The sequence below is a fragment of the Scomber scombrus genome, chromosome 19 (genome assembly GCF_963691925.1).
Source record: "Scomber scombrus chromosome 19, fScoSco1.1, whole genome shotgun sequence".
Taxonomy (NCBI): Eukaryota; Metazoa; Chordata; class Actinopteri; order Scombriformes; family Scombridae; genus Scomber; species Scomber scombrus.
In genome coordinates this window covers 2073301-2098767 of record NC_084988.1, presented here as the reverse complement: position 1 = coordinate 2098767, position 25467 = coordinate 2073301, and the positions used below count along the sequence as shown (strand labels likewise).

Genomic DNA, 25467 nt, shown 5'->3' with positions numbered 1-25467 from the left:
ATTCCTCTGCACCTCACGAAGGCTGTCGTTTAATCTCACGACTCTTCTTTTAATACGTGACAACATGTTGAAAGAAGGGGAAAAAAAGAAAAATTGCACCGGTTTCAAACAGAGGTCAGGTCAACAAATTCTGCAGGCATTTGTAAAAATTCTTTCACAGCAGCATTCATCATTTTAAAAGATAACATCTTAAAAGAGAGAATTACCGGATTATATGACTTCAAAATGTCTTTTATACAGTTAAAACTTGTGTCAAGGCAAATGAAAGGTCAAAGCATTTACAGCAGTGTTTCTTTGCTTCTCCCCTCTGTGGTGTTTTCTATTCTTGCAGGATCCTCTTACAGGAAGCTGACAGTGAAACCTTGGGGCGTGCCGCCGGTAGCCTCTCCCTTCCATCAAAGGCAAACAGAGAGAGAGAGAGAGAGAGAGAGAGAGAGAGAGAGAGAGAGAGAGAGAGAGAGAGAGAGAGAGAGAGAGAGAGAGAGAGAGAGAGAGAGAGAGAAAGAGAGAGAGAGAGAGAAGGAGAAAAAAAAAACCTTAAAAACCAAATCGCCCACTCATGCAGGTTCTCTTGTTGAGTCACTCAAACAGCGCATGGGCCCCCGCGGCTATGTGTAAAAGATGTTTATTCTGCGCCAAAGTATTTCACCCATCGCTGAAACACTCTCGGCCTCAACGTGCTCGCCTGCTGTTTGCCCAGACAAGCACAGGTAGGCTCGGCGAAGGCGGCATGTTTAGGCAAGGAAAAAGAGGGTTTAGCTCGCTGACAGTAATGTTCAAAAGAGGAACAAAAAAAGCACACCTTAAGAGTATTAATCACTCATATATCTCTGTCACACTAAGTCATCCCTCTTTTTTGTTGAGGATCAGTGACCAACAGGAAGAAAAATGGTTTTCTGATTGGAGTCATGAGGGGAGTCCATAGGATGTGGAGGTTTCTGTTGGCGCGTTGTCATGAGGGTAATCGCTGGATTAAAACAGACTCCACACAAATATCCAAATATGCTGAATCTCTCACGCGTGCTTCAGATGTTGACATATCTGGTCTTTAGATGTTGGCAGTATCCGACTGGTAGATTTCCAAACTCCTTCGTGTCCTGATGACAGCTGTTTCTTCTCTTAGACTGACACTTAGTTTGACTTTTGGAGCTTTTTAACAAGCGGAAACTACCACAGTTTGAGGGCTGAAACCAATGTGAAAGTCTCTTAAAGTGCCACCGACAGCCACTAGATGCTCCAACTAACTCTTATTCAAAAAAGCCTCAACTTCTCTCTAAAGTCAATCATTTGTTTCAACGAGTCATGTTACTCTCAATCACTAAATTCAGGCCTTTAATAAGAGTGCTAGTGGTCATTTTGGAAATCATTGCTCCTCTATTATGAGGCTTTGTTGAATAATTGATTCCGATTGGTCAATTATGGTCTGTTATTTCTGAAAAGACCACTGCTATGAACAACAGTCCGTTGCTGTGGACACAATTTGGAGACTCTGGAGGACCACATCCAATCATATCAGTCCACAAAAAGAAAGTCCAGTAAAATTACCGACCACAACTCATTCACAACAAGAACCCCCGACCATTACAGAGAGAGGAGAGTGGAGAAAGATCCTGTCCACCAATCCAGGCAATAACGGCAGATGTGGTGAGCTTGCCTTTCACTTCATACTATCTTGGGTGGTAAGCCAAAGTAATAATAGTTATGTTATCAGATGTAATATTAGTAACAATAGTGTTTCCAGGCATGTCAAATACAAAGGGAACATAGAGATGAATAAGGATAGAAAAACATCAGTATTCCCAAAGAAATCCCACCCACCTTGACTCACTTCACCATCAATGGAAAGGTTCAGTTCAAGTAGGCTCATTTTAAGAAGGCTGGAGTTACAATCATAGAATATAACAGACTATAGTTTTAGCAGAAGGGGATTCAAGATTCAAGACCTTCAGATCTGCATCAGACCGCTCTCTGTACATTAATCCTTGCTTAATAAGATTTGAATATATAGGACTCTTGGTGCCTGCAATGTGGATGTTGATTGACAGCTGTAATTGATAATTCCTCTCCTTGGCTCCAGGATTCACATTAGAGTCAGACTTTAGTTGCAATATTTCACTAAATGAACTGTACTTGGTAAATGGACTGTACTTATCTAGTCTTTACGACCACTCAAAGCGCTTTACACTACATCTCATTCACCCCCATTCACACACATTCATACACTGATGGCAGGCAGCTACCACGCAGGGTGCCAACCTTAGTGCAGGTGCCAACCTGCACATCAGGAGAAGCTAACTATTCACACACATTCATACACCGTTGGCACAGCAACGGACATGCCCAAGGACACATCGAAATGTGGACTGGAGCCGGGAATCGAACCGCCAATCTTCCAATTGGAGGACGACCGCTCTTCCTCCTGAGCCACAGCCGCCCCACTAAGTTTAATATGAATTGATTAACAAGTGTGTAGCGCTCGTGTTTCCAGAGTGTAACCACGATTAGAAAATACTACAAGTCTAAAATTCAAGAAATTAATCACACTCTTCTTTCTGGATCAATTAAGTACTGCAGCATCACAACCGCTCTCACTGTCATATTCTATGCATCGATAAATTGTCAACCTTTTTGGTACATTTGTAACACCTTTTTTGTTTAGCTTCTTACTTTTTTATAATGTTGTATGTCTCACTATGGGAGGGCCACCTTAAAAGCCCTGATGGCTTTTATTGGCTCCTTCTGCACATTTCTCTTTTTGTCAGTTATTGTTTTCTTAATTAAAAAAATTCTGCATGTATTACTTTTTGTATTGTGTTTTTTTGTTTTCTTTATGTGCAATAAATAAGCAAACATAGTATTAGCAGGTAGTAGAATAAGCAGAGTTACTAATAGTAAATAAAAGTCATATAGTTGGAATAGATCAGAAGACTTAAGGAACAGCAGGAGTCAAGAGGAGGAAGAACAATAAGGAAACACTGCTGCTGCTTTAAAGATAAAGGCTTTGTATTGAATTGTTTTCAGGTTATATATCATCAGCATGAATGGGATATAAGCTGATATGTTCAGTTCAAATGCAAAACAATAAACAAATAAAATAAAATCAGAAGCGGTTTTTTTTAATGTCAGTGTTCCCCAGTTCAAACCAGTTAGTTAATGTGAAAGTAGAAGGATATGTATACGAAATCTGTCCACTAAACAGTGTGTCAAATGTTAAATGGACTGTACTTATATAGCGCCTTTCTAGTCTTTTCGACCACTCAATGCGCTTTACACTACAACTCATTTGGGGTTAAGTGTCTTGCCCAAGGACACATCGACATGTGGACTGGCGGGGCTGGGAATCGAACTGCCAATCTTCCAATTGGAGGACAACCGCTCTACCTCCTGAGCCACAGCTGCACTGTCAGAGTACAGTTCGATCTTACCGTTAGCTATGGACGCAAGATTCGCAAGTTTAATGTTAACTGATTACGAAGTCAATAGTAAACAACAGTGCTTGTGCTCCCAGTAAGTTTGGGCCCAAGGAAGTTGGGCGTGTTTCCAGAGTTTAACCAGTATTAGCGGTTAGTAGAGGATGCAGAGTTACTCATAGTGAATGTCAGTAATATACTTGGAACAGATCAGATCAGACGACAATAGGAGTCAAGGGGAGGAATAACAATAAGAAAATAAATTGTACGCATGTTTGTAATGAAGAATAAATTAAATCTGGTCCGACTCAGGTCTTTTAATGTCAGTTGGTTAATGTGACAGTAGGATATGTATAGGTGTGTAGGTGTATATGTGTATAACTGTCCACTGAACAGTGTGTCATAGTACAGTTCGATCCTACCTCATCCAGGTGAGTCGGTTAAAGATTCGGCTCCAAACAGGCTTGGGCTCGCCGTCCATTGCACTGGAAACTTCTTGAATCTCATCTGAGTTTCTAGAAGGTCTTCAGGCACAATCCAGCGTCTAATCCTCTGCTTTCTGGGCTCCAACTCAAAATCCTGACCTGTGAATAGGGTGAAAATAAAATTTCACTTATGCTTCAAATTACAGGACAACGCTTAAATGAAATACTTCATGTTTGTTATGGAGTTTGTTTGTCAATGGTTAACCTCATCAGTGGAGACAGATATGATAAGATATTATTAGATAAGATATTCCAATCAAATGTATTATTTATTATTATTAAAATGCCCAGGATGTCTTAGGCTGATTATGTTTAACGAAGCTTGGCCGAGGAGAATCAAGGTATTATCAACACACCTGTATGATGCATGATGCCACTGTAGAAAGTCTTTAAACCTTCACAGATAATACAATGGATACTCTATGCCCATGAATTGTCATACTCAATGCATCTACAGTAATGGACTTTGCCTATATTGGATCGTTATTTTCCCATCTGTGGGTTTAGGGAGTCAGACAGTCATATCCTCTGACCTTGGTTACCACAGCACTGTTATCAAAGTGACTCCCATTTCCCCAAACCATCACAGACATTTACGTTCACCGTCTCAAGGAGAGAGAGACAGTATGTATCTCTGCCAAGATGATGAGTACAACCTTTACTGTGAACTACAGGACCATGCTTGACCCTAAATATGGGAAATTCCCATAACAATGCAAACCATCAATAATACACAATACCTAGTTTGATAACTCAACAAAACAAAAAAGTTCTTGGCACACAAAATAGGATAGTTTACCTCTTTTGTTAACAACATGCACAGTTAATCGTGATGCATGATGCAGGGTTGGGGAAGTACACATACTTCCCACCTCTGAATATCATTATACACAATATCACCCACAACCATTATAAAACCAAATAAATACATTTCTGAAAGCTAAAACATACTGTAATAACTCAATGATGGCTAATGTGCAATGTAAATAACAAATATAAAGGTAGTCAAATTATTCTGTGTTGCACCTTTAAATTGAGTTTAACATCAAACAGCAATTAGAAATACCTGTGCTAACAAGCAACTTAGCTAGCAATAACTTAACTGGGATATTTGCCAACTAGCAGCATAAACACACATATTTATATAGAAAGATACACAAATATAAAACACACAGTTCACAGAATATGGCTGCATATCATTTTGTTTCCTTAAACTCGGATTAAGTAGCATTTTTTTAGACAGCTAGCACCTTTAGCATAAGTGAATGGGAATTCGCATTGACCCAGTTAGCGGTTAAGCTAACCGTATTAGCACAAGTCAATGGAGTTAGCAATGATAAAATGTAGCATAGCGGCTAGCGTGTCTCATACACTTGAAGTTAACTCACAGGTACAAAGCATCACATTAGCTGAGAAAACGGCGTTTATTATTAGTCCACTCTGTTATCTTTAGTTATTTAACACAACATATCACTTACCAACATGAAATAATATACCTCAAATTGTTTTTTATCCATGAAATTGCTACTAACAGTCAACTATGACGGGCACTGTCATAGTTTTTTTTTTTTTTTTTTTTTTTTTTTTAGTTCTTTATTGAACAGAATATATAATAACAAAATACAAATATTTTTAGATAAATAAAAAAAATAAAAAAATGTACAAGCAACCAGTCATTCCAGTTCATAAATAAGAAATGAATAAATGTAAAGAAGATAAAAACAATGTCAATAGAAATAAAGGAAAATAAATCCTCTTCAATTAAAACAATTTGAATAGATAACAGATCAACTTTTCTATTTATTATACAGTGTAGACACTCAAAATAACATTTTATGATTGTTGATGGTTTAATGATTGATGGGGTTGTTTTCAATATTTTGGATTTGTGGATATGAAATTTACCCAACAAAATAAAAAGGTTTATAATGCTACAAATATTGTTATTTTGACATACAAAACAGGAGATAATACTCTTTTTTTTTCAATACAAATCTTATGTGAAGTTATGAAAGTCTTCAAATCATTAATATTTATTAATTGAAGATCGCTTGCGTTGATTTGCTGTGAGCAAATCCATGCAAATAGTCATTTTGACGGGAGACGTTTCAATACAACTTACAACCTAACCCCTCTTTATTTGGAAGGTCCTGGCTCCAAATGGAAAAGATGTCGCTGACCATAAGCAGCAATTCTTGGCTTCAAATCAGCTTCAATGCAAACCAACTCACAACTCAGTAAGAGCAGCAGGTCAGCCAACTGTCAATCACAGCTGTCAATCAACACCCACAGGGCAGACTTCGACTCGACTCGGCTCGCCTCGCCTCGTTTTTTTTTGCGTTTCCACTAGGGATAGTACCTGGTACCTGGTACTTCTTTAGTACCTGCTCTGGTGAGGTTCCAAGCGAGCCGAGCCGATACTAAATGTGACGTCAACAGACTGCCGGCCACTGATTGGTCAGAAGAGTTGTCGCTGGAAGAGTCATGAGCCGTCCCACACAAGAATCAAAACCCGGCATTTTTAAATACCAACAACAGCGTTACAGAGATTTGTTTCTCTTCTCTTGCTTTGTGTGTGACAGAAAGCCTCATACAGCAGCAAGTACACCATCGCCTCCATGTCCTCCATTGTTTATGTGTTTTGTGTCGCGTATAAAACGAAGTCACGGCAGTTTCGCGGAGCCGTGCTATGACGACCCCGCCCATGTTGAGTAGGTACTTTTTTGTAATGGAAAAGGTCTGTCCTGGAACTCTGTCGAGTCGAGTCGAGTCGAGCAGAGTAGTGCTAGAACTGTATAGTGGAAAAGCACCATTAGTAGTTGAAGCCAGCATCTAGTGGCCATTTGTGGTATTGCATTTTAAGGTACTTCCACATTGGCTTCAGCCTCAAACCAAGGTAGTTGCTGTTTGGGTGCAAACTGATTTTGAAGGACTACAAACGACAGTTTGAATAACCTTTCTGTCCGTCTAAAACTGTCTTCCAATTAGAGTATTAGCTGCTGATAGTTCAGTCCAGGCTTTATTTGAAAAACACCCGAAGATCGACAGTAACCTGTAGCTGTGAACCAGAAGGTAAAGACCAGAGTGCAGCGCCACCTCTTGCCAAACTCTTTCCATTATATCTCTCTGGTTGTTCCAGAGGATCAGCCATGAGTTATACCAAATTCTCAGGTTTGTATTGGCTGTCCACCAGCCTGTGAAAGGATCATTACTGGATCAAGATAGAATCCGTGATAAAATACAGAAATATATCTCCCACGCAGCGGATCATCCCTGCATTTAGACTGTTGATGTTCCGGTCTGAGGCCATTAGAGAAGAAAGAATAATTGATGGATGTAAAAAGCCATTTGGAGACAACTAACTTCTGTTTATCATGTTTAAAGATTTAAACTTTACCAATCGGATTATTAATAGCCTGAACAATCAAGGAATGTGATTATGATGATTTGGTAAATTCCTTGAGAAAGTTTGTCATCGTTTCACCTGATTCACCACAGCAAACATCAAATTACTGTTGTGTGAATATCTTAAAGAGAGGAGGAAAAAAAAGCTGGTTCCCACGCTGGTAGATTGCAAAACGGAGCTTATGTCACTGATGTTTGATACATTATGATGCATATTTGTTAAGGGAAAAAAGGGCGAGTAATTAGTAGATAAATATGTAAGGACTTGTCCCCGCAATGACTGGATTACCTACAAAGAGGACATATTTCCCACGATAAATAATCATACCTTTGCAATACAATTAGTAAGATTCAGTTTTTTTGACTCATTCTGTTGTTGCATTGTTTCATTTGACTAATTGTGAAAGGCCTGAAAAAGACACTATTATATTTATACTGTACCTACATCATATTTTACAATACAAAATGCTAAAAGTAGAATAAAATCGGAAATACATTGTTCAACTTTTGTGGAGTTTTTTTCTCTTTTCTTTTGACATAAACCATCTTGCAACCATTTAGTTTTATTGGAAGATCTCCAAGAAGGCTTCCAACCCTGTTTTAAAATAAATGGTACACCCAAATCTATCTATATATATATGTACATAAATAATAAATATCAGACTTTTAAGCAAAATTCAGCAATATAGGCTTTATACAATGTTAACGTTGAAATGAAATTGGTATAAACTATAATAATACTGCATCTATTTTGTATATTTTGCTGCTATCAAGTGAAATCCATGTTTAGATTCCCACTTTACATTAAAGAGTAGAAAATATGAGTTGCTGCACGTTATTTAAAGCTCTTACTGTAACCCCATGTGCACTACTTTGAGCTTAAAGTCGTTCATACAATTATTATAAACCATTTTTTAGTGCCTGTGTTGACATTATCAGTCAGTACCAAAAACTGAATGCCTCCTTGGAGAATATTAATATACAGTAGGAAGCCTTGTCACCAAAAAAATGAAGAGAATTTAAACTTTAAATGTATTAATTTTCTTCCTTTCTTTCTTTTCTTTTTTTTTTTGGTGGGATTTTAACTAAGTACTGTACACAAGTCAAACACACAAAGAGGATGATTATTTCTCAGCTTATTATTTTAATTTCTGTTTAACTTTAAAACCATGTATTTAACTTTATTGATTTATAAAAAATTAACACACTTTAAGTTGTAGACAAATAAGAATTAATTTTGTTCTCCTTCTATAATTTTATTCTTACTTACTTACCTGTTTAAATTCTTACTTTTGTGTCTATTACTGCTTGTAAATCACTTCAGGGCTGTTTATAAAAGTGCTTTGCAAACAAAATTGTTTTTATAATCATTATTTTTACAGTACTGTCAAAAACACTGTTTACAGTAGTGATAGCGCAGATAAGAGGAAGCATGACTCATTTGTTGACGTCTCAGTTTAGCAGCTTTCTAAGATGATTGTCAGATTTGGAGGGTCAGAGGAAATCAGCCCTGTCGTGTTTCCAGGTTACAGGCTCCAAACAGAACCGACTAATCCGCTCTCTGGGAAAGTATGTGATGTGTGTATGTGATGCGAGAAGCGATTAGACATGACGCAGCATCTCAGCCTGTCGTCTTGGTTTACTGTTTGCTGTACGAAGCTCACAACACCAAGGTAACATCACACAGGCCGAAGTCAAGCTTACAGTTGGTTTACTCATTTCCTTCCTTCCTTCCCTCCTTACTCGTTTCCTTCCTTTCTTCCTTCCTTCCTTCCGTCCTCCCTCCTTCCTTATTCTTTCCTTCCTCCTCCCTCCCTTCCTTACTCCTATCCTTCCTTCCTTCCTTCCTTCCTTCCTTCCGTCCTTACTCCTTCCTTACTCCTTTCCTTCCACCTCCCTCCCTTCCTTACTCCTTTCTTTCTTTCCTTCCTTCCTCCCTCCTTCCTTACTCCTTTCCTTCCTCTTCCCTTCCTTCCTTACTCCTTTCCTTCCTCCTCCCTCCCTTCCTTACTCCTTTCTTTCCTTCCTTCTTTCCTTCCTTCCTTCCTCCCTCCTTCCTTACTCCTTTCCTTCCTCTTCCATTCCTTCCTTACTCCTTTCTTTCCTTCCTTCTTTCCTTCCTTTCTTCCTCCCTCCTTCCTTACTCCTTTCCTTCCTCTTCCCTTCCTTCCTTACTCCTTTCCTTCCTCCTCCCTCCCTTCCTTATTCCTTTCTTTCCTTCCTTCTTTCCTTCCTCCTCCCTCCCTTCCTTTGTCCTTTCTTTCCTTCCTTCTTTGCTTCCTTCCTCCCTCCTTCCTTACTCCTTTCCTTCCTCTTCCCTTCCTTCCTTACTCCTTTCTTTCCTTCCTTCTTTCCTTCCTTCCTTCCTCCCTCCTTCCTTACTCCTTTCCTTCCTCTTCCATTCCTTCCTTACTCCTTTCCTTCCTCTTCCCTTCCTTCCTTACTCCTTTCCTTCCTCCTCTCTCCCTTCCTTACTCCTTTCTTTCCTTCCTTCTTTCCTTCCTTCCTTCCTCCCTCCTTCCTTACTCCTTTCCTTCCTCTTCCCTTCCTTCCTTACTCCTTTCTTTCCTTCCTTCTTTCATTCCTTCCTCATTTACTCATGTTCACATATCAGCAACCACTTTCGCTAAGAAAAATAAACTCACATGTAAAATAAACAGACAGTAGACTGACATCATCTTTCATCATCATTGATGTATTTTGGCTTATTGTTTGTCTTCTGGGGTTTGATTTGATGCAATGCTTTGTGGCAGTTGACCCTTAAATCGTCATTGTTGGAGCATGCTTCGATGCACTAATGTGCCGTTCTCAAGACCTGCGTGATGAGTAACTTTGATTAACACGAAGAAGAAAAAAAGGCAAGTTAAAGCAGATTCCTCTTAAATATCACTCCTGTTTCTTTGCAGGAGCAGCAGCCCATGATGTTCACCTTTCAGAAGACGTGTGTGACGATCTGATGAGTTGTGTCTAGTCGGTGTTTGTGAGTCAGGTTCCACATCCAGTGAATAAGGTAAGGTCATGATTACTTCTCACACAAAAGAACAGCTGCTGCTGACCTCAAGTCAAGCCACTGTCTTTACCGGCATGAATAATCAGGTATGGTATGTCTTTAACACACACACGCACAAACACTGAGACACACTGTCTAGTCTTTTTTTTTGTTTTTGTCTTTTTTGCCAAGACAGTCCAAAAAAAAATTAAATTCTCTTACACACAAATGGCCCAAAAAAATTGATGGAAAGTAACAATTTAAGCTCAGTATCTCTTGCATAATCACAATCTACATCCTGCACCAATACTGGAAGTTGCATTTCGAGTGTAGCGTGTAACAGACCTGCAATTAATGTGCAGCTTCGTATTGACTGTCAACATATTTTCCTTCTTTTATTTGCCTATGCTATATCTTAGCCTAGAGTTTATTTGCCATAACCTCTCCATCTTTTTTTATCATTCATCTCTTTCTGAGCAACTGATCATTTCTTAACAGTCATCATGAATCTGACATGTGTCCTACAGTGGAAAAGGAAAGCCGATAAACATCTTAAATATCGAGACCTCGGGCCAAGATTACTGATTATGAGTAATTTTCCTCTTAAATTCTATTTAAGCAGAAACATGTCTTGTGAAATATCTACTTATGCTTTGATTAGCTATATGTCGGCGTAGCAAGTTCTTTCAACTTCAACTTTCAACACACCGCTTCATGTTTTAAAAAAAAACATGTCACACCTTTTTTAAGTTTAATTGCTGAAATCGCTTTCATGATACAAGTTTCGTCTGATCTTGGAAAAACTGCTTTTATCTTAAGCACACAACAAAAATGCCTTAACCCTCCTGTTGTCCTCAAGTCAAGGAAGGAAGGGAGGAAGGAAGGAAGAAGGAAGGAAAGGAGGGAGGAAGGAAGGAGGGAAGGAAAGAAGGAAGGGAGGAAGGAAGGAAAGGAAGGAAGGAGGAAGGAAGGAAGGAAGGAAGAAGGAAGGAAGGAAGGAAGGAAGGAAGGAAGGAAGGAAGGAAGGAAGGAAGGAAAGAAGGAAGGGAGGAAGGAAAGGAAGGACGGAGGAAAGAAGGAGGAAGGTAGGAGGGAGGGAGGAAAGAAGGAAGGGAGGGAGAAAGGAAAAGAGGAAGGGAGGAAGGAAGGAAAGAAAGACAGAGGAAAGAAGAAAGGGAGGAAGGAGAAGGAAATGAGAAAAGAAGGGAGGAAGAAGGAAGGAAAGGAGGGAGGAAGTAAGGAGGGAAGGAAATAAGGAAGGGAGGAAGGAAGGGATGAAGAAGGAAGGAAAGGAGGGAGGAAGTAAGGAGGGAAGGAAAGAAGGAAGGGAGGAAGGAAGGGAGGAAGAAGGAAGGAAAGGAGGAACAACATCAGAGAACTTATCTCCTTTCCATCTTTAAACTTTTTAAACAGAACTTGACAGACGCATGAACACGCTGATAAAAGGACTGTAACGCTCTAAATCTGCTAAATCAGCTGTCAAGGCTCACCGCTGTGAGAACACGGGTGGGAGGATGTGAGCCGAGCTGAAAAATCATCTTGGAGAGCTCCGGGGTCAAAGTTCAACGCGTTAAATGACGTAAAAAGAAAAAGACAGATGACGACTCTCGATGGTAACGCTTGGGTTCCAGCTGTTACGGCACTCGGCATCAGAGGAGGTATGCGGCCATCGCGGCTTGTAATGTTTTCACTCCTCACCGCATGGATCTGGTAGTTATTTCCTGCTTGACAGGATTCACACATGGGACAATAAAATAATATGAGTTTAAGTCCGTGTGTCACTGAGGTCAGAGCCGTCTCTTTGGCACATGGCAGTACTCACAAAGTTTGAACTTACAATGAAATCCGAGCTAAAAAACGTGGCTATAAATATTCTATATTGTTCTTAATGTCAATAAATCCATGAATCTGATATATGTTATTGCTCTGTGCCAAAAAACTGTTTAAATCCAGGTAAATGAGCCATTTTATTCTTACTCAGTCCCACACATACCGTCCTGCTACTATAAATATTCACTAGAGCACTAAATGTGGATTCATCCACCGCTGAAAATAGTCCCTAATAAATGCATAATTTCCTCCTGTTTAAGTAACATTTGCTAAAAATAACAGTGACCAGCTGTTGTGAGTATTAAACATGAGATTATGTACCGTATTTGTTATCTGTTTTTTTTTTTAACCCTCCTGTTGTCCTCTGGTCAAGGACAGATAGGCGCAATGAAGGAAGGAAGGAAGGAAGGAAAGGAGTAAGGACGGAAGGCAGGAAGGAAAGAAAGGAGTAAGGACGGAAGGAAGGAAGGATGGAAAGGAGTAAGGAAGGAAGGAAGGAAGGAAAGGAGTAAGGAAGGAAGGAAGGAAGGAAAGGAGTAAGGAAGGAAGGAAGGAAGGAAAGAAAGGAGTAAGGAAGGAAGGGAGGAAGGAAGGAAGGAAGGAAAGAAAGGAGTAAGGATGGAGGGAGGGAGGAAGGGATGAAGGAAGGAAAGAAGGAAAGAAAGGAGTAAGGATGGAGGGAGGAAGGAAGGAAGGAAGGAAGGAAATGAGTAAGGATGGAGGGAGGAAGGAAGGAAGGAAGGAAATGAGTAAGGATGGAGGGAGGAAGGAAGGAAGGAATGAATGAAAGAAGGAAGGAAAGAACTGAGTAAGGGAGGGAGGGAGGGAGGAGGAAGGAAAGGAGTAAGGAAGGAAGGAAAGAAAGGAGTAAGGGTGGAGGGAGGAAGGAAGGAAGGAAGGAAAGAAAGGAGTAAGGATGGAGGGAGGAAGGAAGGAAGGAAGGAAAGGAGTAAGGAGGGAGGAAGGAAGGAAGGAAGGAAGGAAGGAAGGAAGGAAGGAAGGAAGGAAGGAAGGAAGGAAGGAATGAAAGGAAGGAAGGAAGGAAGGAAGGAAGGAAGGAATGAAAGAAGGAAGGACAGAAAGGTGTAAGGGAGGAGGAAGGAAAGCAGTAAGGAAGGAGGGAGGACGGAAGGAAGGAAGGAAGGAAGGAAGGAAGGAAGGAAGGAAGGAAGGAAGGCAGGAAGGAAGGAAGGAAGGAAGGAAGGAAGGAAGGAAGGAAGGAAGGAAGGAAGGAAAGTGGAGGGAACTAAGAGTAAGGTTTGTGCACTTTTGGCTTTGAGCCCTTTTATTATTATATGCTGTACAGCTGCTGCACATTTAGATACATATGTGATTATAAAGACTCCAGAAACATGTTAGGAAGGAAGGAAGGAAGGAAAGGAAAGGAGTAAGGGAGGAAGGAAGGAAGGAAGGAAGGAAGGAAGGAAGGAAGGAAGGAAGGAAGGAAGGAAGGAAGGAAGGAAGGAAGGAAGGAAGGAAGGAAGGAAGAAACATGTTACTGTACAAGTGTGTTGCCGCTAACACACTCTCTACTCTACTTTTTATCCCAAAAATCTGAAAGCTGCATGCTCCTGACTCTAATGAACTGATAAAGTGGTTATCTAGTGGGGAGTTTGATCACTCTGGTCTGTAATAGAGTTTTAAAGTGTGCACTAACACAGCAGACATGATAACCACACTGCTCTTAAAAGCATTACAGTCATGACAGTTTTTCCCGTTTGCCAACCAAATACTAACATTTTTGGAGGATTCGGTCATGTGCATCTTTGAAGTACTGACTGATGAATTCCTGAAAATGGATGAGGCTTTGAAATAAAAGCCTTCATTTTTCCTCATGAGTGGATCCAGCCTTTTTTCTTCTGTTGTGGACTCTTCTCTCTCTCTCTCTCTCTCTCTCTCTCTCAGGGAGGACGAGTGAACCGACCTGCCAGTGATCACCGCTGATACATGTGCATGTGTGCGTGAATGAGAAGCAGGTGTGCGTTCCTTCCTTCCTTCCTTCCGTCTTCCCTCCTTCCTTATTCCTTTCCTTCCTCCTCCCTCCCTTCCTTACTCCTTTCTTTCCTTCCTTCTTTCTTTTATTCCTTCCTTCCTTTCTTCCTCCCTCCCTCCTTACTCCTTTCCTTCCTTCCTCCCTCCATCCTTACTCCTTTCTTTCCTTCCTTCCTTCCTTCCTTATTCCTTTCCTTCCGTCCTTCCTTCCTTCCTTCCTTACTCCTTTCTTTCCTTCCTTCCTTCCTTCCTTCCTTCCTTCCTTCCTTCCTTCCTTCCTTCCTTCCTTCCTTCCGTCCTCCCTCCTTCCTTACTCCTTTCCTTCCTCCTCCCTCCCTTCCTTACTCCTTTCTTTCCTTCCTTCTTTCATTCCTTCCTTCCTTCCTTCCTTCCTTCCTTCCTTCCTTTCTTCCTCCCTCCCTCCTTACTCCTTTCCTTCCTTCCTTCCTCCCTCCATCCTTACTCCTTTCTTTCTTTCTTTCCTTCCTTCCTTCCTTCCTTCCTTCCTTCCTTCCTTCCTTCCTTCCTTCCTTCCTTACTTACTCCTTTGTTTTTTTAGCCGTGTGTCCGCAGCCTGGTAGAAGAGCGGCAAACCTCCTAGTCCAGCTGCATCTGGAAGGTGACGGTCTGGAAACCTGAGCTGTGCCCTGAACAATGTGCTCATATCAGATTATGCTCAACAGGTTTTTCGTGGTTGCCGGAGATGCCACTGAAACTAGGCCGGAGAGGATTATTTAAGTTGTTAAACGGCCATGAAATCGATGACAATCCTTCAAGACCGAGAAGTGGAGACAGTTGTTTTTCTATTGGACGTGAAACCTGAACTGTTTTTAAACTGCATTTATTTAGTTAAGTGCAAAGATTTTAACCTTTGTGTCGTCCTCCCGGGTCAAATTGACCCCGTCTGTCCTTCCTCCCTCCCTCCTTCTCTCTTTCTTTCCTTCCTCCTTCTTTCCTTCCTTCCTCCCTGCATCCTTACTCCTTTCTCTCCTTCCTTCCATCATTCCTTCCTTCCTTCCTTCTTTCCTTCCTCCCTTCTTACTCCTTTCCTTCCTTCCTTCCTTCCTCCTTTCCTTCCTTCCTTCCTTCCTTCCTTCCTCCTTCCTTCTTCCTTATTTCCTCCCTCCTTTCCATCCTTCCTTCCTTCCCTGCTCCCTCATTTTCTTCCTTATTTCCTTTCCTCCCTTCCCTCCTTTCCTTCCTTCTTCCTTCCTTCTTCCTTCCATCCTCTCTCCCTCCTTTCCTCCCTTCCTCCTTTCCTTCCTTCTTCCTTCCTTCTTCCTTCCTTCCTTCCTCCCTCCTTTCCTTCCATCCTTCCTTCCTCCCTTCCTCCCTTGACTCGAGGACAACAGGAGGGTTAAAGCCCTGTGTGGCTTCTTTTTTGCTTGTTTAGCTCAATAAATAAATAAATAGACAAATCAGAGAGTAAATCTGACAACGCCTCCTCGATACTGACGTGATCATGTTTGGTATCTTTTCTTACCGTCAATAAATGTCAAACACAGAGCCAAACCAACAATAAACTGATCTACTTGTGTGTGTTTCCAAAGCCTGATTTATCGTTCTCGTTCTGTGTTTCAGACCTCTGTTGTTATCCTAAAAGTATTTAAAAAAACATGTAAATGAGCCACACCGCTGCAGTGGGTGACATGTTCCTTCATTTATAAAGACAGTGGTTACCCTTTGTTTGTTTAGAAATGGCTCCGAAGACTAATAACAGGGATTAGATAATAACCCTCGGGAGAGAGAGCTCCGTATGGCAGACGGCACTGAGCATGTGCAGGAACGCGGTTAAGCTTTACAGAGCTTCGCTAGCTTGTTATGCTTCATATAAATATCACCTCTTGACTTTGTGCTACACCATACATTTCTCTAATGACTTAAGTCAACTTAAAGATCCCTTCCAGACACGTCTTAATGTTTATGTCTGATGTTTTTTTCTACACAAACTTCAATAACTTTATTAAAACTCAATTGCTTGTCTTGTACATAATCGACTTTACAGCCCCCTAATTACTAATTACTGATATCAATATGTAGAAAATGATAGTATATTATTGGGTAATTACCACTGGTAATAAGTAGGTAAATACAGAGAAACTACACAGCTGAAATACTAAGAAAAACTTTCATTATTACCCATCATAGTAATAAGTATACCTGTATGAGAAGGTCTTTTATTAGAGTGTACTATCTTCATTTCTAGATGGTACGTAATTACCAACATAAACATTGTATAAGGACAACTGTAACTTGAAATGATGGATAATAGAGGAGGTGTTTATAAGGATTGGTTGCCTATGTTCCTGTGAAGTAAACAATGATATCTGAGTTATTGCCAACATATACTCACTTTATACGACTACATGATACTTAGTTGAACTGATGGTTAATAATGGAGGTTTTTCTTACCTGTATTAGGGGTACTTTGTATTTTTGTCTGGACCACAGGGGCCAACACAAGAATCCATAACTGACTGAGTGATGAAGTTACACCACTCCTGGATCTGTTAGTTAGTTAGTTAGTTAGTTAGTTAGTTTGTTTATGTGAAATGATGCGAACGCGGAAGTAACTTAAAACTGCATTCTATCAAAAGGCCACCAGGGGGCGACCGTTTTGGTGTCAAAAGGACTTCCGTCTCTATACAAGTCAATGGAGAATTCACCAACTTCTCACTTGATTTCTAACCTCAGTAAACGTTTTCAAAATGTGTTTATGGTCTCAATCGCTAGTTTAAAGCCTTCTTCAATGCAGTATGATGTTCATTTGGGACATTTTGGCCTCCCTGATTTTATATGTGACGATAAAGCAGGGTATGCATTAGGGCGTGGCTACGTCATGATTGACAGGTTGATTGGTTCACAGGTTCAGGGGGGCTCCTCTTGCTCCTCCTGATGCCCATATAAGTAGAATCCCTGTTTTTTTTTTACCCGGCATGCACCTGAAATTTTCAAGATGGCGCTGCTCAGATCCGATACTATTCGCTTCCAAGCAGCAGTCCACAAACCAATGGGTGACGTCACGGATGTTACGTCCATTTTATATACAGTCTATGGTGTAGGATGAAGCAATGAGCTTTTCCAATGTGATATATACATTAAATACACAGTCCAGCTAAGTACTAGGTTTGAACCATGCAGGTGTTTACAATACTGTATACAAATGTGCTGAATCTTTTATCTTTCTCTTACTGACACATCCAAACTCTATAGATATAAAAAATATTGTTAATATCAGAAGTTGAAGTGCTGCATATACAAGATGTCTTCTACTTCCAGTCTGTGTTCTTCAGTGAATGTTTGCAGGAGGCTTTAAGTTTCCATATCACATGTGTGTAAGTTGCATACTGCGCCACAATTGGCTGCAAACTACTTGTGATGTCATAAGTCATGCTTGTGGCTACACGTGTTAACCTGAGATTTAAGGTGAGCACAGAGAAACTTTCCATCTTCAGCAGATGAATGTGAAAAAACAAACATACATCATTCTGCACGGTGAAGCTCAAACATCCAGCTGAACGAACAAGAAGTAAAAACACATTTTTAAGTCAGATAAGGGGGTGGGGCTTTAATGTTTTTTATGCAACAAATGTCATACTAAATAACACATTTGGCTTCGGAAACAGTCGTTGACAAAAAGATGCAATGTTCAGGCCAAATTTTCCCATCTGCATACTTCTGCAGTGAGTGTTTCCTTCTCATGTTACGAGGTCTACATGTCGATCATGGTGTTAAAATGAGAGTTGTGTTTCACTGAGGGGAGAAGAGTGTGAAGCAGCTTGGAGACACCAGAGTAATAACTGGGATCTGTGGACTGAGAGACACACTGTCTGTCTGTCTGTCTGTCTGTCCGTCTATCTGTCTGTCTGTTTCCCTGCATGTCAGTTATTCAGAGCCATCTCCTGGCATTCTGCTGCACTCATCTGGGATTCAAGCACTCTCTCTCTCTCTTTCTCCCTCTCTCTCTCTCTCTCTGTGTCTCAGACTGGTTAAAAGCAAAGTTGAAGCTTTGAAGCGCGGGCCAACGCACCAACCTGCCTGCACTGGCCAGGCTGAGGTGTAGGATGGCTGCAAGGGGCAGGGGGGTGGGGATCACAGAGGAAGTACAAAAATATGTTCTGATTTACATACACTTACATACACTTTTTTCCTCTTTCTCTCTCTCTCTCTTTTTTTCCCTTGCACTTTAACACAGACTTTAAACTCCTCAGCACTGTGAAAACCGGGATGTTCAGGTTCCACATGTTTCCATGTTTCCAAGCAGTAAGCTGATGATATATGTCACATGGATCCATTTACAGCAGGCATTAAAATTCCATTGCTGCTAGAGGATGCATTAGAGTTATTTATGTGCAGTAAGTGGCACTGTACTGCATTGAAACACAGATGTAAACACACACAGAAAAGATCTGAATCTGAATCTTCTGGCCGCCTCCACACACGCAGAAAGTTCATGAAAAGATATCTTTGATACCAATGTGCATGGCTGGATTAACCTCCTATGGGGCCATGGGGCAAAAGGTTGTTGTTGGGCCCCTGTTGACTCCCATTATACATGGTAGTACACTAGAATTTATTAGCTAATTGTCAGATAATTAACTGGCAATCATTCATAATCATTTGAAAAAAAAATATCACTGGTAGCAGCTTCTCAAATGAGCATTTTTGCCTGTTTTTCATGATGGTATCTTTGGGGTTTTGACAGCAGTTTTCTAGTTTTTTAACCAAATAATCAATTAATTAGTAGAGTAAATAATTGTCACATCTATTGATAATAAAAATAATGATTGGTTGCAGTCTTACAGTATTCCTATGATGAAATAATACTACCTGTCCCTCAGTTTTGTGTGTGCAATTTGATAAAATACAACTTTAAGACAAATGAGCTCAATGTTAACTAATGCAATTACAATATGAAAGCTAGATTTTGACACACTTTAAGATCAGGACTATAAATTGGAGGATGGAGGTCTTGTCATACTTGGTATTTTACTTCAGTGCTGCAGATTTATAACAAATAAGTCACATTATAGACCCAAATTAAATAAACTAATGGTTGTAAGCCCAGGCTTTCTGGGGCTGTGGGAATATTTCTGACTATTTTTGAATGGGTGAATGTGATTTCAGTTAGATTTTAAGTTTTCAGTTCTGGTTAAATTGGTGACATACCTGGTTACTGTGCTAACGACAGTGACAAATACATTGCATTTCCTGTGGCTGTTTCATATCGTGACAAAAACCAAACATATTTTGCCATTTTAATGCTTCTAGTGTAAAGAAACAGCAGCAGGAAGCTCACTTTACATTAGTTAAACCTATGTGTTGGGTAGAAACTGTAGTTCGATGTGAGTTACATTACTTCCACTTTTTCTGAAACATTTTGGAAGTTATTATTAGATTATCAGATAATGAATGTACAACCAGAACATTATATTAATTACACATACAGAATGCAGGTTTTTATTAATGTGTAGCAGCAGTTCAGATTAAAGGACACCTGACTTCTCTAAAATCATTTAACCCCTTTTCATCTCCCCTCACTTCCTTTCCTTGCATCTCTCCTTGTAAAGGGAAATGTGGATGCATTTAAGGGGATTGTTGTGTACCCTTTGATGTGACAAAAACAGTGGAGTTCCCCTTTAATTGGGAGTTATTACATTAACACATCATCATTAGAAGAGAGCATTTTCTCCCCCCCTCCAGTCTGAGCTGAGGGTGGTCATGGGGTTTATAGTTTGTCTGTGTCACGGAGCTGAAGTCTATCTTGAGCTCTGACCTGGAAACTCAGAGGTGAAGTGGCCCATTAACCTCCGTGTGGATGTCTGTAGGGCCTCATAACAGGAGCCACTTAGCATCGCTCCTTTTCGTCCTAGCCTCTGAAGGTTTAGCACACCTCCCTTTTCAAGACAAGTCATCCATCCATCCAGGACCAGTGAGCAGAGGAGGACAACAACCTTTCCTACAAGGTGGACAGTTCAAAGGTTTCTTCTAAGTAGAGATGTCAGCAGAAAAGGTCCAAGACCACCACCTCAAAATCCACCGAGGTCTTTGGTTTCACTTGCAGGGGAGGAAAAACACAGGTCCGTTCTTGTTGTCGGACATCAAAGCCGAGGTCCTGCAAGGAGAAGATTTATATGCTTGGTCGTGTTCCCCTGTCAGGTTGATCCATGTTTATACTCGGCTTTTTCCTCTACTTTGACAGCTGCTGTGGTCAGAGTTACAGATTATACAATAGTTTGGCAAACCTACTGTAGAAGTGAGGATGGCATAGTCAATCCCTGAGTAAAAATCAACAAATAGCTGAATCCCACCTCAGTGGTAATCATGCCGTGTTAGTACCAAAAATTCCAGCGAATCATCAATTATAAACAACTCACAAGTCTGCAACTCAAAGCTTGTACCTTTCCTCGGGTGAAGATTATACAGCCGGTCTGGCAAACTCAACCGCAGGAATGATGTGCTCATACCAAAGTTGAATATCCAGTGGTTTGCCAAACTGATCACTGAGGACACAGTGTTCATACCAGAGTGTCTATGAATCACCAAGCACCAGTAGCGATTCGTAACAACTTATTCATGTCTCATTGTCAATCATAAAGTGGGACAGCATCAGTGGTTCTTATGTTTTTATAGTGAGTCTAAATCAGTGATTTATACCTGTTGTATTAATCATCCCAAACCAGCTGTGAGCATGAGTCTGCGGACATTATGCAACATTTTTGTTTTTAGCAATGCTAGATTCATGACTGTAGTGTAGTAGTCCAGACTGAAATATCTCATCATATTTTGGTTTGACAGCTATTAAATATTGATAAGACATTAATGCTTTTCCCCGAGGATGAATCCTACTTGTGTGATCCACTGACTTTTCCCTCTAGCGCCACCATGAGGCAGACATTTGTGACCAAATACCTGCAAAACTACCGACATTGCCATCAACCTCAGCTGTAGTTTGTACTCGTGAATCTGCACAGTCGGATGAATCGAGTCGAGTAGCATTATGGGTAATGTAGGCACAATTCTTACCATTGTCATTGTGAGCATTTTAACATTAATTACTAATGTGGTTGTAGACTTTTGGTGTTTAATATGGACTACTTTAAGTGTTTCATTACAAAATACAATAGTGACCATTACTATTTGTTATATGGCAATTTCCTTGAACTATTGCATAATCCAGAATTGTAGATATTTTTTTATTATTTACCCAGGCGTACACATGTGAATCATTGCAGCAGTGGTCCAGTATGTTTTCCTACTGTATGTGTCTTGGCTTCATGTTAATTTAATATATATATACACACATGAAGCTTTGGCTTAAACAAGTAAACTGAGTCTGTGGTAGCTTGCTTCCGGTCTGCTGACAGATTTATGTCTGTATGTTCCTCTTCCACTTCAAATGTCTCCGTATCTGACCGGAAGATGCAGTAACATCGACTTATACCAGAATTTATTTTTGCATTATTCACATCTGAATTACATTTTTAACCACCTCAGATTTAATTTTATAAGCATTTTATAAACTTTTAAACTTGTTGCTGCACCTTTTTTAACTTCCTGACCCTGAGTTTGTAGTACTACACTGTAAGTACTTATGTAGTACAACTTGTACATTCACAGATTGCACTCTGTCTTTGTCGCAGATGGACACCAGAGGAATACAGACGGCATCTCACATGTTAATCATCAGAAACCTCATGTTGATCATAACCCTCAGTGTTTGTGTGTGTGTGATGAATGTGTGTAGAAAAGGCTCATCATGCATGAATATGGATTTGGCTCCCGACGCTGCGTCCCAACGCTCAAGTCCAACATGATCACGGCACAAACCCAGAGATGGATATAGATACAAACATGTGCTGGTGATCAGACAAGGCCTTGTAATCTGGGAAAAATCCCCACGTCTGTTGTGTAACTTTGCCTTGCTGGTAGTGTGTATCTATATCTGCGATCTTGTGTCCAGCAATTTAAAAACAAGTGAAGCCCCGTCTGCAGACATTTTTAAATAACATGCATGAATCTGTGAAATTCAGCACGTAACGTTTAAAAGGCTTCATGAGTTTAAGGGTTGTAAATCTTCCTTAATCCAAAAAAAATGAACAGTTAATCCTTCAATTAAAGCAGAAGCACATTAAAAATGATCCAAAAAGTGTGTCATGTGACAGCAGCAACAAGTAAGATTTGCATACTCTTTGATTTTTCCTCTTTCACTTCAGCCAAACAGGCAAATCTAAACATGTTTGATTTAAAATGTCAATTCAGCACAAAATCCTGAGGAGAGTGGAGCAGGTTTCTAATGATTAGCCACAGCTTCAAAACCAAAAGAAAAAGAAGCATGGTCTACTATTCTTTGATCATGTTGTAAGTAGTGCCTGTGGTGTGATGATTGACAGATAGCATAAAGTGGTATGAGTGAAATGTGCCCAGGGAGGTTGGGGCAAAGATACACAGTCCCAAAACAATGCTTTGCCTCACTGAGGATGGGATTTAACAAGAGAAAGAATGTGATAGATTTAATGCTACAGAGGTGTTTGCTTGGCACAAACCAAAACTGGCAGATGTTTTTTTGAGGAGGAAGGTAAAAGGTTAGACTAAGTGTTGGTGCAAGCGTGCATGAAAAGCAGGACGAGAGAGGGAGAGAGGGAGAGAGAGGGAACATGTTAGACGAGTCAGGAGAATATGCCCTGAAGATGAGTGTGCAGGAATAAACAGATCAGTGTGATGTTTCACATTCATAAGATCTAAACTCCCCTCAAGTGAGAGACGAAGAAGGGAGCTTTGATCAAGGAGTAGATCAAGTAGAAAAGTTATGTTAGGTTATTACGTGTGTCTTTGTCAAAATTCATCTCAGAGATTCGATATATAGTGTCACTGTGTATATCATGATGGCTTAGAGGCATAGTCTGGATCTCTTTTGGACTGATGATGATGGGTCAGTAATGGTCTTTTCTTAAATCGTCATGGACACCATCTCTATCCACAAAATCAAAACTTGCAATCAACACATTAAGACCGGATGCAGTTTTTGCGTGTATATCCCTTTAAGACCGAGTGCGACGTTTGTGTGGTTCTCCCTTTAGAGCAACATGAGTGTGTTTTAGATGATGTCATCATTTTCAAGACGTGTGACCAATGAAATGCATCATGATAATGGATTACTTAAGCTGTCTGGCTCCGTTTTTTCATACTCATATCAATAACAATAAAGTCCTTTCCATTGCATGACTGATGTTTCTTTTACTGTGAATCTCTTTGCACCAATGTCATCGTCGAGATCATTTGCTGCCCAGTTGGCCTTTGGCAATTGAAGTGATGGGAAAGGAGGAGGCAAGCAGGGAGAGCAGAGGAAATTCACAGGAGCACGAACCCCAAACGGGAACAAAATGTACCTGCGGGCGGAGGTAAATGTTCTCACCTCAACGCTTAACGCTGCAGTTACTGAGATTATGTCTCAACTAGAAAGATTGCAAAACACCAAGAATGCAGAAATGGTTTCACCAAGGTTTCACCTTCATCGCCTATTGTTTGTAACTCTCTTGGATGGATTGTTAAGGAGCTGTAACTTGGTTTCACATCTCTGAATCATCACAAATTCAAAAAGATCTGTTGAGCTCATTGACAGCTGGTTTAAAAGGGTACATCAATTTATCATTGCACTCCTTTTATATTGTCAAAGTTATGATTTTGGGTGAAAATTGATGCATCAGAGACATTGTTTTTCTTAATCCTCACATTTTTCTTCCTTGCCAAAACCTAGCGCCAACATCACTCACAATGCAACTCAATGGCCAACAGTGTGTTTGGAGATTCAGGTGCGTTATTGTACTAGCAGCTGATATAATGATAAAATAATAGTATAATAATGTAAAGAAAGTTGGGTGGTGGGATTGGAGATATGAGGCGCTACCGTCCATGATGTCTTGCTGCATTCTCATATTATTTTAGTAACTTTTTATTTTCTTTCTCTCTTTCTATTTTTATATATATATAAGATATTATTGTCATTTGAAGATCATTTTATACCACTGATGTAATGATAAAATAATAGTATAATAATGTAAAGAAAGTTGGGTGGTGGGATTGGAGATATGAGGCGCTACTCTCCATGATGTCTTGCTGCATTCTCAGATTATTTTAGTAACTTTTTATTTTCTTTCTCTCTTTCTATTTTAAAAATATATATAGGATATTATTGTCATTTGAAGATCATTTTATACCACTAATATAATGATAAAATAATAGTATAATAATGTAAAGAAAGTTGGGTGGTGGGATTGGAGATATGAGGCGCTACCCTCCATGATGTCTTGCTGCATTCTCATATTATCTTAGTAACTATTTATTTTCTTTCTCTCTTTATATTTTATATATATATATATATATATAGGATATTATTGTCATTTGAAGATCATTTTATACCACTGATATAATGATAAAATAATAGCATAATAATGTTAGCTTTGGAGCCGCGAGCCTCCAGCAGAGAGGAGGAGTGGTCTATTGAGGTCTGGTAAGCCCATCGAGTTATGTGAAAGTATAAAGTATAACAGGCTTTATACTTCTTATTTTTCATATAAGCAGTAGTACTTCAAAACACCTGTAAATATACTTTAATGTGTAAAATAGGTGGTGTTTCCCTTTAAAGAAGCAATCAAAATGTTGTAGGCAAGATTTAAAATGAGGACTTAAAATAAGAAAAACTCAAATCAAACATATATTAATAATATATTATTAATTAAGTGTGGATGAAATAACCTACAAAAATACCAACTATGCACTAAAGCATACCAGAAAAACTCAGCTACAACCACAGGGCTGATTCTTTCAATTCAATTTTCATCTGTATCTTCAGTATCTGTGAAGTATTTTGCGCCTCGGGTTAGATGTTTTAGACAATTTATCAAGTTGAATGACAAGCGCTGGAGTGGCAACAACCAAAATGTGCTGACTCATGGCGAAAAGGGTTGCATGTTGCAGCTTTAAGAAGACAGACGCTGGGCTAATGATGACAAAGTAAAAGATGCAAAAGCTACAAAAGCAGCAGAAACTCGTGGAGCCACAGTGCCAGTGCAGAGAGAGAGAGAGAGAGAGGGAGGGGGGTTAGATTTGGATGCAGGGTTCAGTTTTCTGAAAGGGAGCCACGCTTCACTCACAGTTGACGTGCTCACTCATAATGAGAGCTGATTTGGGACTTAATCACGCATTAAGCCTTATTGTTGCACCTCCGGCCAACTGATGACACAGTGGACAGACTATCGCGCTGTCTCAACCCAACCGCCCTGGGGCTCGACCTCACAGCGTGCAAATGGCATGACGTAAGGTCCGACTCGCCCCGTGTCATGTCTGTATGTGTGTG

General features: G+C 40.1%; 1 long non-coding RNA gene across 1 annotated transcript in view; it reads right to left on the bottom strand.

The window, feature by feature from the left end:
• LOC134001035 (uncharacterized) overlaps positions 1 to 25467 on the bottom strand; it is a 267716-nt gene that overhangs the window by 145513 nt on the left and 96736 nt on the right. The window lies entirely within an intron of this gene.